Below are 20,552 nucleotides of genomic sequence, written 5' to 3' on the forward strand. Positions count from 1 at the left end.
CTTCCGACACAAAAGCGACAAAATAGGACTCGTGGAATGGATAAAGCAGGGGCCATTTTGCAATGGGGTGTTTCTTTTTAAGAGTAATGAATCCCCTAGAGGACCAGGTGTGTGAAATACTCTCTTTCTCTCTCACACCGACACAAACACAGACATATACACAAGCACACAAAATAGCTGCGTCGGAAGCCTTATTCTATGGAATGCACGGTTTTTGTGCTTTAGTCTCTAGGGCCGTTTGACTGCTGCATGTCATTCACTAAAGCTATATGTGTAAAGACTAGCCGCTTGTGTATTTTAATACATTCTAAATAAATGCTGTTTATATTTTATAATGTTTATACTCCTTTGCAAGCGTTTCTAGGGGAGTGGAAAAGGGTTGGGCTTTTTGGGCTTCTTTTGGATGGCCGAGTTGGTTTTGGGCTTCCTTTCAAGGGAGATTGGGCTCGATGTAAATTTCAGACCTGGCAACACTGACTGAAGGCTCAGCAGAGGTAATCAGATTTTTTTAATGTCTGTTGTCAGGTGGTGGGAGATAAAACCCTTGTGTGGTAACCTTCCGCTTTATTCGGGGCGGGGGGTTGTCATTTTAGTAGGAAAGACAGCGCTGTGGGATAAGGAGGAGTGAATGGCAATAAGAGAGGAGATATGGGGAGCCAGAGATTTGGGGTTTGATTGTCAACCAGATAGCTGCAGGGGCATAATAGGGGTTGACTGGTGAGGGTGGAGGGCAAAAGGCAAAGACCAAGCGAAGCAGGAGAAAATGGTAAACGTAGAGAGGAAGTGAGTCCAGGAGTAGGGCGCGAGAAAAGGATAACGACAGAGCTACATGGTGCAAAAGAAACATATACGCTGTAGAGAAAAACATGCTTAAATTAGTGGAAAAAATTAAGATGGAGGAGAAGAGAGAGAATAGGAATAGTTGTAGAAAGTGGGTGCAAAAGAAGATGGAGCAGATGCTGCTATTTAGGACAGAGGGGGAGTGGCTGAAAGAAGGGTATAATCTGAGAGTGTGGTGATGTGGAGACAGTGGCAAGAAGGAGGGGCAAATGGGAGGTACCGGGGGGGGGGGGGGGTGGCGTCGGTATAACCCCAGTGTTTGCCAGAGCATCAGAGGAGAGAGTTTTAAGGTTCGGGAGCAAGAAGAGATATGTTTAATAAGCATTAGCAAAGCCAGTAGGCCTAGCCTTTGGGACTTATTGGCTTTGCTAGTGCCTTTTAGCCATGCAGTACAGCATTAGTAGGATGCTTAGCAATAGCACCATGGCGAAAAGCACAAAAAAGTGCTATGATGAGGATGTGTCAATTTGTAGGTGCATGCATGATTTATTATGCATACCCTCCAGGATTTCACGATACGCAAACTAATTGCAAAATCAGCAGATTAGAGTGATGACCGCAAAATCCATCTTTTTGGCCTTAAAAAAAGTCTCCAGCAGACAGCCGCCCAAAAAATAGTGCAATTTTATTGGCTGGTCACGCACAGATCACTATGTGGCTCTGTACAGCCGTAATTGATTCCTACTTCCTAATGCCGCATTACAACAGACAGCAGTGCTGCTAGCGTGGCTGTCAATTCCGCCTGCGGAGCCATGCCCAGCCGCCACATGATCGAGAGGTGAGCTACGCTGGGATGCAGTGATGTGCCCTCCGTGCAAACGTGATTCAGAAAAGGGGGCGGTGATGAACAGAGTGTCTGAATTAAGCAGACCACTCTTACCCAGTCCAAAGACCAGGGCTTGATCCATCACCGTTTTTTAGCTCACTGCACTATCCCAGCTCAGAACCTGGCTGTATGCAAATAAGTCTGTCCCTGGCCCAGTGCATCATGGGAACAGGGCAGACCAAACTACCAAGCCAATTCTTATACTGGGAAGGAAACAAGCTTCCGGGGGCCGGTTTCTGGCATTTCAGCCGTCTTCGGCCCGGCTTGCTTGAATCCTGATGGTGCAATGAGCAAGGGACTCACATCTGAGTATACCCTTCCACGCTTATGGTGGACAAAAACGATTCAGAAAAGGGGGCGGTGATGAACAGAGTGTCTGAATTAAGCAGACCACTCTTACCCAGTCCAAAGATCAGGGCTTGATCCATCACCGTTTTTTAGCTCACTGCACCATCCCAGCTCAGAACCTGGCTGTATGCAAATAAGTCTGTCCCTGGCCCAGTGCATCATGGGAACAGGGCAGACCAAACTACCAAGACAATTCTTATACTGGGAAGGAAACAAGCTTCCGGGGACCGGTTTCTGGCATTTCAGCCGTCTTCGGCCCGGCTTGCTTGAATCCTGATGGTGCAATGAGCAAGGGACCCACATCTGAGTATACCCTTCCACGCTTATGGTGGACAAAAACGATTCAGAAAAGGGGGCGGTGATGAACAGAGTGTCTGAATTAAGCAGACCACTCTTACCCAGTCCAAAGATCAGGGCTTGATCCATCACCGTTTTTTAGCTCACTGCACCATCCCAGCTCAGAACCTGGCTGTATGCAAATTAGTCTGTCCCTGGCCCAGTGCATCATAGGAACAGGGCAGACCAAACTACCAAGCCAATTCTTATACTGGGAAGGAAACAAGCTTCCGGGGACCGGTTTCTGGCATTTCAGCCGTCTTCGGCCCGGCTTGCTTGAATCCTGATGGTGCAATCAGCAAGGGACTCACATCTGAGTATACCCTTCCACGCTTATGGTGGACAAAAACGATTCAGAAAAGGGGGCGGTGATGAACAGAGTGTCTGAATTAAGCAGACCACTCTTACCCAGTCCAAAAATCAGGGCTTGATCCATCACGTTTTTTAGCTCACTGCACCATCCCAGCTCAGAACCTGGCTGTATGCAAATTAGTCTGTCCCTGGCCCAGTGCATCATGGGAACAGGGCAGACCAAACTACCAAGCCAATTCTTCTACTGGGAAGGAAACAAGCTTCCGGGGACCGGTTTCTGGCATTTCAGCCGTCTTCGGCCCGGCTTGCTTGAATCCTGATGGTGCAATGAGCAAAGGACTCACATCTGAGTATACCCTTCCACGCTTATGGTGGACAAAAACGATTCAGAAAAGGGGGCGGTGATGAACAGAGTGTCTGAATTAAGCAGACCACTCTTACCCAGTCCAAAGATCAGTGCTTGATCCATCACCGTTTTTTAGCTCACTGCACCATCCCAGCTCAGAACCTGGCTGTATGCAAATTAGTCTGTCCCTGGCCCAGTGCATCATGGGAACAGGGCAGACCAAACTACCAAGCCAATTCTTATACTGGGAAGGAAACAAGCTTCCGGGGACCGGTTTCTGGCATTTCAGCCGTCTTCGGCCTGGCTTGCTTGAATCCTGATGATGCAATGAGCAAGGGACTCACATCTGAGTATACCCTTCCACGCTTATGGTGGACAAAAACGATTCAGAAAAGGGGGCGGTGATGAACAGAGTGTCTGAATTAAGCAGACCACTCTTACCCAGTCCAAAGATCAGGGCTTGATCCATCACCGTTTTTTAGCTCACTGCACCATCCCAGCTCAGAACCTGGCTGTATGCAAATTAGTCTGTCCCTGGCCCAGTGCATCATGGGAACAGGGCAGACCAAACTACCAAGCCAATTCTTATACTGGGAAGGAAACAAGCTTCCGGGGACCGGTTTCTGGCATTTCAGCCGTCTTCGGCCCGGCTTGCTTGAATCCTGATGGTGCAATGAGCAAGGGACTCACATCTGAGTATACCCTTCCATGCTTATGGTGGACAAAAACGATTCAGAAAAGGGGGCGGTGATGAACAGAGTGTCTGAATTAAGCAGACCACTCTTACCCAGTCCAAAGATCAGGGCTTGATCCATCACCGTTTTTTAGCTCGCTGCACCATCCCAGCTCAGAACCTGGCTGTATGCAAATTAGTCTGTGTCCTGTTCCCATGATGCACTGGGCCAGGGACAGACTAATTTGCATATAGCCAGGTTCTGAGCTGGGATGGGGCAGTGAGCTAAATAACGGTGATGGATCAAGCCCTGATCTTTGGACTGGGTAAGAGTGGTCTGCTTAATTCAGACACTCTGTTCATCACCACCCCCTTTTCTGAATCGTTTTTGGCCACTATAGGTGTGGCAGGGTATACTCAGACATGAGTCCCTTGCTCACTGCTCCATCAGGATTCAAGCAAGCCGGGCTGACGAGGCTGAAATGCCAGAAACCGGTCCCCGGTAGCTTGTATCCTTTCTGGTGAAGAATTGGCTTGGTAGTTTGGTCTGCCCTGTTCCCATGATGCACTGGGCCAGGGACAGACTAATTTGCATATAGCCAGGTTCTGAGCTGGGATGGGGCAGTGAGCTAAATAACGGTGATGGATCAAGCCCTGATCTTTGGACTGGGTAAGAGTGGTCTGCTTAATTCAGACACTCTGCTCATCACCACCCCCTTTTCTGAATCGTTTTTGGCCACTATAGGTGTGGCAGGGTATACTCAGACATGAGTCCCTTGCTCACTGCTCCATCAGGATTCAAGCAAGCCGGGCCGACGAGCCTGAAATGCAGGAAACCGGTCCCCGGTAGCTTGTATCCTTTCTGGTGAAGAATTGGCTTGGTAGTTTGGTCTGCCCTGTTCCCATGATGCACTGGGCCAGGGACAGACTAATTTGCATATAGCCAGGTTCTGAGCTGGGATGGGGCAGTGAGCTAAATAACGGTGATGGATCAAGCCCTGATCTTTGGACTGGGTAAGAGTGGTCTGCTTAATTCAGACACTCTGTTCATCACCACCCCCTTTTCTGAATCGTTTTTGGCCACTATAGGTGTGGCAGGGTATACTCAGACATGAGTCCCTTGCTCACTGCTCCATCAGGATTCAAGCAAGCCGGGCCGACGAGGCTGAAATGCCAGAAACCGGTCCCCGGTAGCTTGTATCCTTTCTGGTGAAGAATTGGCTTGGTAGTTTGGTCTGCCCTGTTCCCATGATGCACTGGGCCAGGGACAGACTAATTTGCATATAGCAAGGTTCTGAGCTGGGATGGGGCAGCGAGCTAAATAACGGTGATGGATCACGCCCTGATCTTTGGACTGGGTAAGAGTGGTCTGCTAAATTCAGACACTCTGTTCATCACCACCCCCTTTTCTGAATCGTTTTTGGCCACTATAGGTGTGGCAGGGTATACTCAGACATGAGTCCCTTGCTCACTGCTCCATCAGGATTCAAGAAAGCCGGGCCGACGAGGCTGAAATGCCAGAAACCGGTCCCCGGTAGCTTGTATCCTTCCTGGTGAAGAATTGGCTTGGTAGTTTGGTCTGCCCTGTTCCCATGATGCACTGGGCCAGGGACAGACTAATTTGCATATAGCCAGGTTCTGAGCTGGGATGGGGCAGTGAGCTAAATAACGGTGATGGATCAAGCCCTGATCTTTGGACTGGGTAAGAGTGGTCTGCTTAATTCAGACACTCTGTTCATCACCACCCCCTTTTCTGAATCGTTTTTGGCCACTATAGGTGTGGCAGGGTATACTCAGACATGAGTCCCTTGCTCACTGCTCCATCAGGATTCAAGCAAGCCGGGCCGACGAGGCTGAAATGCCAGAAACCGGTCCCCGGTAGCTTGTATCCTTTCTGGTGAAGAATTGGCTTGGTAGTTTGGTCTGCCCTGTTCCCATGATGCACTGGGCCAGGGACAGACTAATTTGCATATAGCCAGGTTCTGAGCTGGGATGGGGCAGTGAGCTAAATAACGGTGATGGATCAAGCCCTGATCTTTGGACTGGGTAAGAGTGGTCTGCTTAATTCAGACACTCTGTTCATCACCACCCCCTTTTCTGAATCGTTTTTGGCCACTATAGGTGTGGCAGGGTATACTCAGACATGAGTCCCTTGCTCACTGCTCCATCAGGATTCAAGCAAGCCGGGCCGACGAGGCTGAAATGCCAGAAACCGGTCCCCGGTAGCTTGTATCCTTTCTGGTGAAGAATTGGCTTGGTAGTTTGGTCTGCCCTGTTCCCATGATGCACTGGGCCAGGGACAGACTAATTTGCATATAGCCAGGTTCTGAGTTGGGATGGGGCAGTGAGCTAAATAACGGTGATGGATCAAGCCCTGATCTTTGGACTGGGTAAGAGTGGTCTGCTTAATTCAGACACTCTGTTCATCACCACCCCCTTTACTGAATCGTTTTTGGCCACTATAGGTGTGGCAGGGTATACTCAGACATGAGTCCCTTGCTCACTGCTCCATCAGGATTCAAGCAAGCCGGGCCGACGAGGCTGAAATGCCAGAAACCGGTCCCCGGTAGCTTGTATCCTTTCTGGTGAAGAATTGGCTTGGTAGTTTGGTCTGCCCTGTTCCCATGATGCACTGGGCCAGGGACAGACTAATTTGCATATAGCCAGGTTCTGAGCTGGGATGGGGCAGTGAGCTAAATAACGGTGATGGATCAAGCCCTGATCTTTGGACTGGGTAAGAGTGGTCTGCTTAATTCAGACACTCTGTTCATCACCACCCCCTTTTCTGAATCGCCTCCGTGCAAACGTGAGCACCTCACTGCCCTCACTGTGCGTGGAGGTGCATAGCAGTCTAGTGCCGTCTGCACCCCTTGATCCTTCCACACACAGAAAACTGCTTCACATCTCTTCCCTTAAACTTTATATAGTGGCGGCGGATGCTCAATGTGTGGCGTAACCGTTCTCCATGCGCCGCTTATGAGCGGGGTGTCCCTGCTTGCGTTGGTGGCAGTAACATCAGGTTGATGTTCACAGGAGCAAGCCGGTTTCAGGCTCTGGCGGGTTATGACACTGCAGGCATCTCCCATACTCATCATCAGCTCTGCACGGCACAGCTCCCTCAAGGAGAAGTCGGAGCTCCCTTTGTGTGCAGAGCATGATGCCGCTCGGGCAACCCCAGTGCATGGGCAGTGCCCCTGAGCTGCGACTGGTCCCAGGGTCGGATTGGGATCACTATTTGGCTCGGGCACTGCCAAAAAGAGTGGTACACTTTCGCGGTGCGTGCACTTTCATGAATCACAATTTGGTTAATCTCAGATGCCTCATTTGTAGAGAAATGTTTGGTAAATTAAGCATTTTAAAGCTTATAGACACAGTAACTTTGGTAAAGACTAGGAGCACTGCAGTTCTAAAAGCTGAATATTTACTTTCAGTCTCAACTCCCTGCACAATGTAGATAGATGCTCTTTTCCAACCAGCAATGTCCTTGACTTTGATCATCACATAAATCAGAAATCTAGTACAAAGGCAAGGGGAAGACTGGAATCTCTGGGAATAGATCATGTAATAACAAAAGTAAGAGGAAGAGTAGCTCTGAACCTCTATCTTGGAGAATAGAACCTCTAATGACAAACATAAAAGAAATACGGTACATTTTGCATATCAGCCATAGGAACATTTAGCTAAACATTCAAAAGAAATTAAATCTAGCTCTCTCAGATATTTTGCACTTTTCCCGGAACGTAAGTACCTTTTGCTGCCTTGTCCTGCCGCCCCTCTTTTTCTGTGTGCACAATCCTAGTTAGACAGTGATCCCCAGTTCTGCTGGGCAGTACTAACTGGGGCTGGGGGGAAAGAGGAGGTGAACAGAGAGGTAAAGAGACAGTATATTGCGATAGGGGCAGTAGAACTAGAAATCAGGTAGTGATAGGTGTGATGGGGAGAGACAAGGTAAATACAGAAAGATCGGGTAGCCAGAAGAAAGAGTACATAGCTATAGAAAGAGGAAGAAGTAGGTAGATAATTAGTAGTTGCATGAAAGACTCTGTTTCGTCTTATATTATCGCTTATTTGATTGTTTACTGACATTTTAATAGAACATGACTGCTATCCGATCATGCTACTGAATTTTATATTGCACCCAATATTATGTTGCGTCACCCTCAAGCTATCGTCACCCCCTGTTTCTGTGAAGCGCTCTGATATCTCTAAACATCTTGTTCGCGCTATATAAAACTCTGAATAAATAAATAAATAAATAGTGTAAGAGATATAGGTAATACTTTATGGTCCTAGAAAAAAACCTGCAGACAACTAGTAATATTGGTTTAAATATTCCATCTGAGTAACAATCCCTCACAAGTCTTCACATGCCCTCCATGTGTAAGACCCATGCTGTAGCACCAAATCTGAAGCACGTACTGTGGGCCAAACTTGCCAACAACTGCTCAACCTTAAAAAAAGTGCTTCGCACTACATGGAATTTTATTTATTTTTATTTACAGATTATTTATTTACTTTTTATTCCACTTGTGCACCTCTTCTGCCTTCTCACTTCAGACGATTGCTCAGTGGGTTAAAAGCACTTTGCGGAGGTTGGAACCTGAAGTCCGCTAAAATTTTCATCTTTCGTATGTGAATGAAATGGCACGGTACAAAACACTACTGCTTTTCTAGTACATATCCCTTCATGCTATCCATACAGACAGCACTGCAGCCCAGAATAGTGCTCTCATGGGGTGCACCTGGATGGCGTCTCTACACCCCCGCAATGTTAGAGTGTATTGTGGCTCCTAGAAGCACCCTTTGTACATGCAGATTTTGCAGGACTGTACAGCAGTGTCTCCGGTCTTGATGTGCACATCTTTGCGGTCGCTGGTATAGGTCTAGATGCGCAGACATCAGCGCTATACAATGCAACAGCAAAGATGTGCAACTAATGCACAAAGAAAAATAGATTACTAATATACTAATAACCTCAAATCTTGGGCTCCGGAGTTACTTGCTACTCATAACATAGCACTTCAGCTCGTCGTCAGGTGTAGTAAGTGCTATATAAATACAATGTACAATATGTTAATTAACAGTAGCGGTCGGCACGGATATTGAGTGGTCATGTGATGTAAAACAAAATAAGAAAGTGAAAAAACGTACCTTCTCGCCGCTCTACCGCACGTCGTCTCAGTCTCTCCTCTCCGGTACAGTAACAGGAGGCAGCCAGGCTCCCTCCCCTAAGGTAATCACAACGCTGCAATGAAGTGTTGTGATTGGTCTGAGCGCCGTGGATTGGCGCTCAGGCAGGGAATGGGGTCCTGGGCATGTTCTCCACACAAGCTGTAATACAGCCTGCATGGAGAACATGCAAAGTGCTCATTACTGTTTTGAACGGCCCCAGAGGGCTGGCCAAACAGTAATTGCACACTTGGAATGGTAAACAACACCTCCTCAGCTCTGAGAGCAGAGCAGCCTGCCCACCCCGCAAAGCTGGGCAGCAGCATGAACAAATACAATGATAATACCCCAGAGTTATTATCATTGCATTTGTTCATTCTTTCTCTGCTTTGCAGCAGTGGGGCGATGCTCCTCCGCCTTAGCGGAGGTGCTGCCACTGTTAATTAACCCGTTCCGTGCTCCCGTCGGCCGATGGGAGCACTCCCTCTCTGGTGCTGTGAACGACGGTTGGCCGTCGCAGCCCCACCCACCCTTTAGAACGTCCACACCGCGGCGGAATTGCCGCCGCTGTTAAGGCGTTAAGCATGCGTTTCTGTAGCCCTCAGTCTTATTTATGTTTTCTCATTTTTACAACTGCTTTGCTGGTATGTGAAAGCCAACATCGCTTTTAAGTTAATTTGATGCCACATTGCAACAATACAAATAAATACACTCCACATCATACCACATAATTGTAATCAGTATAATTTCACTCAACGCTTCACAGTTCCACGCAATACAGTTCTACCCCATATATTATCATTTCACACAAGTCAGCAACACACCACATAATTCAACTCAACAACACAGTTACACAACACACAATATACGTCCAATCCACACCACACAATACCACATCATGCCACAAATTCAAAAGCACACCACATAATTAAACTGTACAACATACCACTACACAACACAAAATATCATTCTATATAATTACACACCATGACACACAATCCCACTCTACATAATTCCAGTACACTCAAAAACACATAATTACTATCCACATTATTCTACTGCACACCATGCCACATAATTCTACGCCACATGATTCCACAACTAACAATTCCAATCCAAACCACATAATTTTACTACACACTACATACCTCCACTCCACTCCATAACACATAGGTAAAACACATTGTCATTTTCAATGCCAATAGCTCTAACTCTTGCAAATGCGAGACCTATTGGCATTGTTAATGCTTGTTTTTTGTTGTTGTTCTTCCTTTTGACAGTTTTATATAGTGTGAACTCAGCCCAAGGCTATTTGTGCGCTATTCATGAGCACCAATTACAGTCCCCAAGATCAGATTTTTTATTTAAGGGCCTGGGAGATTTGCCCCTAGATTCATCAAAGTCCTCTTTTGCGAGTCTGTAATAGCGATTATTAAGGAATCGCTATTACAGACTTGCATAACGGGATTCATGTACTAATCTCAGTTTTTTTTGCGAGTCCTAGAGCTTCCTTATTTGCGATTGGCTAATTGCTAATCGCAAATAAGGAATAACTCCCCATTCATCCCTATGGGCCTAAAGGCCCATAGGAATGAATGGGAAGACATATCAAAGTGCGAATCGCTATTAGCGATTCGCATTTTGAGTTTGCGATTTCAAGGCTGCAGGGGTGTCTAAAGGACTCCCTGTTGCACCCCTGAAATGACATTGGACGCTGGTGTTACGCACACACATGTCCCAAGGACATGTGTGTGTGTAACATACAACTTAGAAAAATGCACTTAAGTGCATTTTTCTAAGTTTCCGCTATTTACCACGAGGTTTGACTTCGCGGTAAATAGTGGCCCAAATTTGCGAATTCGCAATTCATATCTGTTTCATGAATTGCATTTAAGGAATCTCAAATAGAGATTCCTTAAATGCAATTCCTCGCACAATTGCGAATTCTATAATAGCGATTATTGCATTTGGGATGATGAATCCCAAATGCAATAATTGCGCTCGCAAAGGGCCAGATTCTCAGAATCTGGCCCTTTGCGAGCCGATTTTCGTTTCATGAATCTGGCCGTAAGTGATTTGCCCAGAATCACAGGATGTTGAGAGCTGGCACTGAGACTCGAAACTGATCCCCCATCTCTGCAACTCTGACGTTCAGGCCACATATGCCTATGCACATGCATGGCATGAAAGTGGGAGGATACTGTTCTTGCGAAGGACACTGGTGCCAAGGTAACAGTGGCCAACACCCTGATCAATAGAACAACAGGGAGGCCCCTTAGTTTACTTAATTAGTCAACCCCTCCCCAGCCCTCCACTGCCTCAGGATAATGGCCTGGCAGGACAGGACAGGGGAGGGGATTAATCAACATAAACCCACATCTGCTCGGCTGTCCATGGGGGGGTCTGGGTGCTGAGGTTGAGGTGAAGATGACCCATGTCCATAATATCACCTGGCCCCCACAGTGAGGCCCCAGCATAAACCCACGCTTCCCCGCCCACCATGCCCACCATGCCCTCAATGAGAAGGGCCTTCGGCAAGGTGTAGAATACGACACAACACCGTTTCTGAGCTGCATGGGCCCCAGAGGGTGCAAAGTGAGAATGGCTAATGGCCTGGCCCACAGGGAAGCCTATTCTCCCAATCACTTGATTCACATCCCACCATCAGGGTGATAGTCTGGCAAGGCAGGAGATCAGGGAGAGGCCACAGATGATCGTGGCCCCCCAGCGTTACTATCCCGGTCCAGTACCCTCTGTGGACTGGGAAAGAAAAAAGAAACGGCCCACAGAGGGCACTGACACACTGGCCCTTTGGCCACTGCCCGCTGTGCCAATCCGTCCCTGACTGGTCCCACCTCATTTAGGCTCTGTTCTCTAGTTAGCACCCTCTTCTTCCAATTTCACGCAGCGCTTTTGTTTGCTAACTTAACTAGTCTCAAGGGCTGGCATCACTCTTACAACGGGCCCAAAACCAACCGCATTCCTTGTATTTTTACATTACTGTGCAAACAGCAGGTGGACTAACAGCCTCCTAAGGAAGACTGTTTTCTGTGTGTCTGTACAACAAAGGCTTCTGGCGACCCCACTGGGCACTTTCTTTTCTAGTTCCTGCAGCTGTTAGGCATTCTTTCTCATTCTCTATAAAATTAATCTACTCGTAATGCACTGGTGCCACATGGGCAAATACTCTATTAGGTTAGGGGATCAGTAGCAGCTTTTATATGGGGTGGGAATAGCCCGAAATACTAAACCTTAATAGATAACCAAGTAGAACCACCATCGTCTCAAAATACTGCACTGGAAAAGCAAGCACGAGGGGAACTTCCAGACCTTTAGAGGTCTAATTACATAGATTGCACCAGTGTAGGTGCGATTGTAGTACTCATGACACAGTTATGTATTAATTCAATTCAATAAAAAATATATTCTGTGATTAATAACAATCTTTAAAACGTCAATGACAACTGTAACATTTGCATCAACGGACTGTCAGGCTGGCTTAACTTATGCTCCAGAATGTTATCACAAAGGAGAATATAGCAAACAAATACTCTCAAACACTTTAAACATGCCAATTTCTAAGTGGAATACTCTGCTAAAACAATTTCCATTTATTTAAGGCTAAAAAGGAATGATTTCGAGTAAAACTGGGTGCTGCAATAATGCCGTAAAAGTTCAATTTTTGTGCTGCAAAATTTGCAAATCTATGTTGCAATATCACGGGAGTCTGCATAATAAATCTGTGCCTACAAAAAATGCAGTGAGTGCCATTTTTATTTTCATTTACTGATCTGCTAGAATGTGGATTGGTTATTTAAAATTAATAAGAAACAGAATTAATACAAAAGTGCTTTCAAGGCGGACTAACGAGCAGCAATTTGCTGCCTGGTTCTCCGCAAAATGAAAACATTTTTTGAAAAGTAGATGCGGGAGGGGACAGCAATGGAGAGTGGGCAGGTAGGCCGGAGAGGCAACACATAAAGGTGAATCACACAGTGGGAAGTGCAACACGGAGGAGAAACACACAGGCAAGAGACAGCAACAAGGAGTTGCATAGGGGGAATAGAAGTTCACAAGGGAGAAAGCTAGAAAACATATGCACTCTCTTGGAGTGCTTAACCAAAAAGAACAAGCACTGGCGTTGCCAATAGGTTTCGCATTTGGAAAGTTGGAGCTATTGGTTTTGTAAATGACATTTTATATTTATATATTGTTATTGACAATGCCAATACTTTTAACTTTAGCATATGTGACACTTTTAGTATTTGTAATGTCACATGTTTTGTATTGACGTGACTTAGATGTATTGATATTACAATAAACAATGGCTTTTAATTTTTTTAAATAATTAATACTTAAATACTTAAATGTTATTGTTTTTTTTTCCCTTCGTGAAGCATTAATCAAGTAATGTCATTGTAAATAAAAAAGTCGTTTACCCCCAGGACATACAGATTCTGGGTCCAAAGCACCAAATGTGCATGCTATCCCCCATTTGGAAATGGAAAACCTGTGATAGGTGCCATTTATCATGTGTTGAATTCCGAACCTAGAGAACCCTCCGATGGTACAGAGCCCCCCTCAAGTGCACGAAAAAGTTTACGCTGCGCTACAAGGGAAAGAAAGTGTTGTGCTGTTGCTGCCACATATGTAATCCAATGTGTAATTAGCGTCCGTCTAAATAACAGGGGTTACAGGATTGTGAAGGGGGGACTCTGAGGGAGCAGAGCCCATGACCCGATCCCAGCCCCGGGGCGGCCGGCAGAGTGGAGGGAAGGAGAGCTCGGGGTGTCTGAGGAGGTGTACACGGGGTGGGGTGCAGATCAAGAGTGCCCGAGGGCATGGGTTTAAGTACTTCTGAGGGTTCGAAGATGGATTTGTAGTCGGAAGGGCCTAGGACTCTGTGGGGTGAGGGGGTCTGAGAGAGAGTTGTGACGCATGAGAGTCTGGAGGGGGCAGAAGAGTGAGGGGTCTGAGATGTATGGAGTTTATGAGAGCGGATATGGTTTGAGGGGGGCTGGGGCGGGGTTTGTATAGTGGATATGGTTTGAGGGGGTCTGGGCGGGGTTTGTATAGTGGATATGGTTTGAGGGGGTCTGGGGCGGAGTTTGTATAGTGGATATGGTTTGAGGGGGTCTGAGTTGTAAGGAGTTTATGAGAGCGGATATGGTTTGAGGGGGTCTGGGGCGGGGTTTGTATAGTGGATATGGTTTGAGGGGGTCTGAGTTGTATGGAGTTTATGAGAGCGGATATGGTTTGAGGGGGTCTGGCGTCAACGTTAAGACTGTCCGAAGCGTCTTAGGTGAGGAGGTTTGCGTGACTGGTCTGTGGATTCAGAGACCTGAGTGCTCTGCAGTGCGTGGCGTCTGTGTGAGACTGGAGCTGGTTTGAAGGAGCCTGAGAGGGTTTGTAGACAGACTTATCCTGAGGAGTCTGTAAGAGAGCGGACAGGGGGGAGTATGGAGGAGCCGAGTGGATCGGAAACGATCTGATGGGTTCTGAGAAGATATCTAGGTTAACCATTTGTGTAGCGCCTGAAGCGCGCCAAGCGCTGAGGGGGAGATGAGGCGGATGTAAGAGGGCAGGCTGGAGCGGAGCCTCATCGGGTCTCGGTTCATGCGCGGAGGGGGGTTTTAAGATACTGCAGGAGTCTGCAGGGGGGGCGCCGTGAGCTGGAGGTCTGGCGGGGGTGAGCGAGGGCTGAGGGGAAGGGTTATGACTGAGTCTGGGTAGTTAGAGGGGGATCTGGGTAGTTTCCTAGGGTTATAGGGCGATGGCATCTGGTGTTTTGAAGGGTCCATGAAGAAACAGTGGAGTTCTGTGGTGGTCGGGGTGAGGGGATGTGGCGGACAGTAAGGGGGTCTGGTCTGCAAGGACCGAAGGAGAGGGCGAGCAGCCTGGGACGAGAGAGCTGCAACGCGAGGATGTGGATGACGGGGGTTTGGTGGGGGTCTGAGATGATCAGGAGCGGGGGAGGGGGTCCTGGGGGCTTTGATGTGAGAGATAAATTAGGGGCGGGGTGGACTCTGGCAGGGGAGGGAACATGGCCTGGAGAGAGGCCGGAGGGAAGCCGGATGGGGGCGGGAGAGCCTGGTGGGGGGGGCGGGAATGTGAGCGAGGGGAGGAGAAGTGTGGCAGGCGGAATACTGTGTGCGAAAGCGCGATGCGCTTGGAGAGAAGCCGGATGGGGGCGGGAGAGCCTGTTGGGGGGGGGGCGGGAATGCGAGCGAGGGGAGGAGAAGTGTGGCAGGCGGAATAGGGAGATGCGCGTGCTTGTGTGGTCACGTGACCCGCTTTTGTGGTCACGTGACTCACATGCACTGTGAGAAAACCGCAGTGGTTTCACGAGTCGATTGAGCACTTGAATTTTCGCCTATTACATTCGCAAGCGAATGATAATAGGCGAAACCTAAAAAAGGTAGTCCCTGAAAAGTAAGCAGTAGAAGGACACAGGAAATGAGCCTGTACTCCACGGGATACAAGAAGAGGAAGAGAAGCCCACAAAAGGCAATACATAAAAAGAAAGTAAATGAAAGTGACAATACAGCCAGCCAAGGGTAATCAATGGGCAGGCTTAGGCCCACTGTAATCTGCCAATGGTCTTTTTGCAACTAGCCAACTGGTGCTGTTTGGTAGGTGGGACCTAAGTAGGACCAAGACAGATAGATCGGCAGGGCCCATAGACCTTGGGATTTGTACAGGTAGAGATGTAGCCATCTTAAAAAGGATCAATTTTTCACCCCTCTACAGATGACTAATGTTATGCTTACTCCTTGATTTCGTTTAAGCCTCTGAGAACTGAGATCACGTGTGCCCTCTCTTCACTGCTCTGAACATTATACTTTTCCCTTTTTCTTTATGATCTATTCTTACTTGCACATCATCTTTCAACCGTATGATTAGTTTGACATAAAAGGTGATAATTCTCCATCTCTTTGACTGTCATCTCTGCTTATTATTGCTTGAAGTGTGTGAAATTTGTCATGGGAGATTAGCTCATTATTCCTTAGCATACTGAACTTCTACAGCACAGCATTCTCGGCTCCCTCTTGCATTCTTAAAACCACATAAAAGCATTCCATAATTGTTCTACTCTTATCTTTTACAGGCTTTTCTGATCCACCTCATTTACAGGCTTTTCTGATCCACCTCATACGAACACCAGGCAGTTTGGATCATTTCAGTTTCCAAACTGTATCTGGCTCAGCGTGCCCCTCTATATATCACACCACGAGTACTAGGATTCAGTTCTGGGGCTAAATAATTCTGAAGCCCTCAGAAAAACCACATTTAGCAGATGTTCACCACAAATGTTGGAAAGGTCACCTTTCCCACAGATTATCGTGGCATGCTTCATTATTGATATAAATACTACCTCGGTGGACTTAAACACTAGTCGGGAGTTCCTAAAATATAACTTCTGGATATAAGCAGAGATCCAGATATAAAAAAATACTTTAGGTCATGCTCGCTCAGATATCTCTTTTTAATAATGGCGTACCCTCGATACGAATAAAAGGAGTTTGTTGTGTGGATGTCTGATTGAGCACAGTGACACAACTGTACAAATAGATTTGCCAAAATATTTTGGCCACCTTACTGCCCAGTACGAGTCAACGGCCATCTTGGGCTATTCTAATCCCTACCTATTCTACATTTCAATCATGCAAAGTGGTGAGGCATAAGTCACATCCATTAATGATTTGGTACCTGCAAATGAATATAAAACAAACAAACAGAATGATACTAAAATAATTTAAAAAAATTCCCGAAAGTAAACAAAACACCCCAAAACTAGTGGACACAGCAACTCACTTGCATTTAACGAAGTGTACCCAGTGAGATGTGATTTATATTTTGCTGCAACATAAATGTGGTCATGAAGGTGTACTATGCACACAGTCATCTGTTTGCCGTACTCTTATTTCGGGTTTATTTAGTGACCTGGTCAAGGCAAGGGGGCACCTCCCTGTAGTCACACACTAGAGTGTATGACAAAATGAATACAAGGATATTAGATTATTAATTTGCCGTTGTGCTAATCCTGTTGTTTGCCCCTCTTCTTTTGTCTTGAGTTCTTCACTGACCTCACAAGAGAACATGTGGCCTTGAGCATGGGTTAAAGGTTATTTTCTATTTTTAACAAGTAAGTCCCATTAACACTTTTTTTGTCCATATCTCTTTTGGATCACATCATAGTTCATATTGATCCTCTTGTGGGCAGGGCCGGACTGGCCGAAGCGGACACCGGGCCTTTTGCCAGTGGGCCGGAGGTTGGGGGGCTGGTTTTGCTTTTGTCACTGGGGGCCAGTTTTGCAGAAGTACTGCAATATCGGCCCCCTTTAACAAAGCGGGAGTGGTTCTTCTTGCTTTTTTTACCATGAGGTAGTATCTCTAAAACATAGCCATTTGAATAGGTGTATTTATTAAGACGCATTGTGCAACTGAGGGACATGGTTAATTAGGGGTTACCCATAAAATTGGTTTAAAGACAGAGTTGCCACAGTTAGAATATCCTTACAGTGTTCCAATCTATACAATCCTCCTTGTTTGTTGTGTTCAGAGCGCACTGTCTATGAAGTCTAGTTTGTGGATAGTCGAGCTCAAAATGTGATATTGTGGTCACTTGTTTCATCTCTCTTGTATCAGGCTCCAGTCTACTTCATAATTCAATCCCTGTGTGGTTGTTTTCAAACTTTAAATCCATTCTTGTGCAAACGGTAGCAGTTTGGGGTCTGTTGTTCCCTTGTGGTAAATAAATAAATAATACCCTATTTTTGAATGTATAAATGAATAACAGATAGCTCAATAAATAAGAGTCAAGATTCGAGGTAGTAGGAGTTTCGCAGGTTTATTACAGCATAAAGGACAGGAACAGGACAACCTGCATAGGAATAGGATGGCAGGGCCCAGCAGCTGCTGGGGCTGGATCTGGGAAGAGCGTGCTAGCATTTAATAACAATACACAAGCATATATAGTAAAACAGTTGCATTACAGTACATATGATAGGCGGAGCAGTGGGTGGAGCAAAGGGTGTGACGCGTAGCAGTCGCGAAAGATAAGGGTGAAAAGAGGTGTAACAGGGCGTATACATAGACATGTGATGCAAACGTAACAGAATATGTCATGAATGGGGCGGAAACATGGAGGGGGCTACCTAAGGAGCCAGGACCTCTAACCTGGTGGTGCGCGCAAGCTGGCAATGACGTATCACTAGGAGAAGCTGGGGGCTATGAACTCTGTGCTAGGAGCAGAGACTGAAGTCTGGAGAGTCAGGGCGACATGTACCTAAGCAGTATCTAGTATCTGATGTTTAGAGAACATGTTGATATAAACTAGAAGTCAGGAGGGGAAAGGCTAGCTTGATTCTAAGACTGGACCATGCATTATTCTACATGTAGTGCGTGATGAAGAATATTAAATGACCATTAAATGCAGCATTTCTCTAACGTGGAGACGTGAAGGCTAGACAATGACGGAAACTATTGATGCAGTTCAGTAGCTTAGGAATGCAGAGAAGGAGGACTGAACTGATAACTGGAACTATAACATACTTTTGGCAGACTCAGAGGCTGAGCCAGGGTGAACCGGGCACTGCGAGGCAGGAAGTAAGTGAAGGGTCGAGGATACAGGTGGGGGCTGTATCGCTCCTCAGCGAGGGCTCAGGAGACAGGAGCTGAATCTGGTGTCCAGGCCCTTTTGAGGCCTAGAAACGGGAACTTTATAATGGAATAACGTGCACACTGAGAAACGTGGCAACGTAGCTTTACATAGGCCTGATATTCGTAGTATTCACGAGAACTGGAAACTGGCATACTAGAGGTGGACACAACTATAATTGCGTCTTGAATCGAACATAGGGAATACATATGCATATTTAATCATGCACACATAACATATGATGGATGACACGTAGGGACACAGAACATGGCAGAATTTACTTTTCCACATTCCCTCCTTGTCACTACGTTTCCATCAGGAAACATCAATATTCATGATACCATCTATCATTTCATACAGTATCATTTGCTCGTCTCGAATTATCCTGGAACGGGATTTAGAACGGGGCTTGGGATTAGGAATACAAGAGGTAGCACAAATGCCGCAAATCGCAGGGCCACATTGTATACAGAGGCAGCAGCTGAATATGATTGCTACTGCAATACCTAGGAAGGACAATATTTTCCATCCCCATGCGGAAATTATATTCCAGAACCAACCGGACCATGTCCAGGTGCCTGGATCTTGGTGTATCAGATGGGCAATTTTATGGAGTCTGGTTATAGCTGAATAAACAGACGGCGCGTTATTTGGAATGAAAATGCAGCAACTAGATCCGATGACTCTACAGGCCCCGCCCCTATCGGCCAGTATGACGTCAAGGACGAGACGATTCTGTAAAACGACAAATCTCATAGCAGATTGCTCTTCGGTTAAGTTACCTAGAGCAGAGGCAGTCTCATTTACTACAGCTTCGAGGGTTCTTGTTAACCTACGGATCAGTTTACTATTCTGGATAGGTCCTATAAAGAAGAAGAAACCTCTGTTGAAATCTGTATACTGTTCTAGAGCAGTTTCAGTATAGTCGACAATTGGGGACTCCCTTCTATGTCTAATGTGTACTAGATGTGTGTTTCTGTGATAATCAGATGGGGCTAGGAAAACTGGTGGCAGTAGGAAGGCAATGTAACAGGTTCCCTCCCAATCGAGGGGCAGACGAACATATGCAGTTTGACCACAAATAAAATAAGAATGACGTGAAGCTTTGAAAATAGATTTCCCACTGTCACTATTCTTGACAATAGTAGTACAATCACTATGTCCTACATGTACAGAACCATAATTTCGGACACATAATTCGCCTTTGACTGGTAATACTGAAATAGCAGGTAAGTCTGGAGTAGTATCAGACTGAACATTCAGGACCATGAAATTCGAAGAATAGTTACCTAAATTATACACTTCATTTTCTAGATCTAAACCTGTTCTGTGGGGAAGACCTTGCTTGTCTGGGAAACATGTACTGTTAAGAAAAGACATATCTGTTGGGGATGACGTTAACGTGGACCATGCTCCACACGAACCATTATGTGAAAAAGGATAAGGAAAGAGTGGCAGAACTCCCTTCGGTGTCTGGAAAGGGGGGAGTCGACCACACACCCAACAATTAGTGGCATTGCTGGTCTGGTGTGAGTAATGTAACATGCGGATAAAGGAATTATTTCGCATAGCGAGGCGGTAAGAGAGTTCATGGGGAGGTAGGTCACTAAACATGTGCTCTACAGTAGCATTAGAAGACATATTTACATGAGGAACTGGAAGATACAGGTAAAATGCATAACTGGTACAGGAAATCATAATGCTGAGAAATAATATGAAACATAGAAAAACGATACATCGGATTGAGTTTTGACTGACTCTCTCACTATGGGGGTCTATTTTATACATGTCAGAAACAGTCTAACCGTTTCACCTAGGGGAGGACTTAGACAATCAAACTGACTGACTTATTTTACTAGACCGGAGTTTTAACTTATACTCCTGTTGCGGAGTTTTCTCTAACAGGGGAGGGTTTGTAGCAATGTCTTTTGCGGGACAGTCCTTGAGAACAATATTTTGGCAATCCTTCAAATCCTGGGAAATGTTCTTTGAGACGGGTTTCAGTCCATAAAACTTTTTTATATGAGAAAGGTGCACCCAG

At 46.2% G+C, this 20,552-nt stretch overlaps 1 protein-coding gene across 1 annotated transcript in view; it reads left to right on the forward strand.

Annotated features, from left to right (window-relative positions):
• The first annotated feature begins 371 nt into the window (after positions 1-371).
• MCRIP1 (MAPK regulated corepressor interacting protein 1) overlaps positions 372-20,552 on the forward strand; it is a 101,892-nt gene continuing 81,711 nt past the window's right edge. Inside the window, exon 1 of the mRNA XM_078653824.1 lies at positions 372-494. The gene's annotated coding sequence lies outside the window, so the exon portion shown is untranslated. The remainder of the gene's footprint in view (positions 495-20,552) is intronic.

This window comes from Lissotriton helveticus, chromosome 7, assembly GCF_964261635.1.
Source record: "Lissotriton helveticus chromosome 7, aLisHel1.1, whole genome shotgun sequence".
NCBI classification, from domain to species: domain Eukaryota; kingdom Metazoa; phylum Chordata; class Amphibia; order Caudata; family Salamandridae; genus Lissotriton; species Lissotriton helveticus.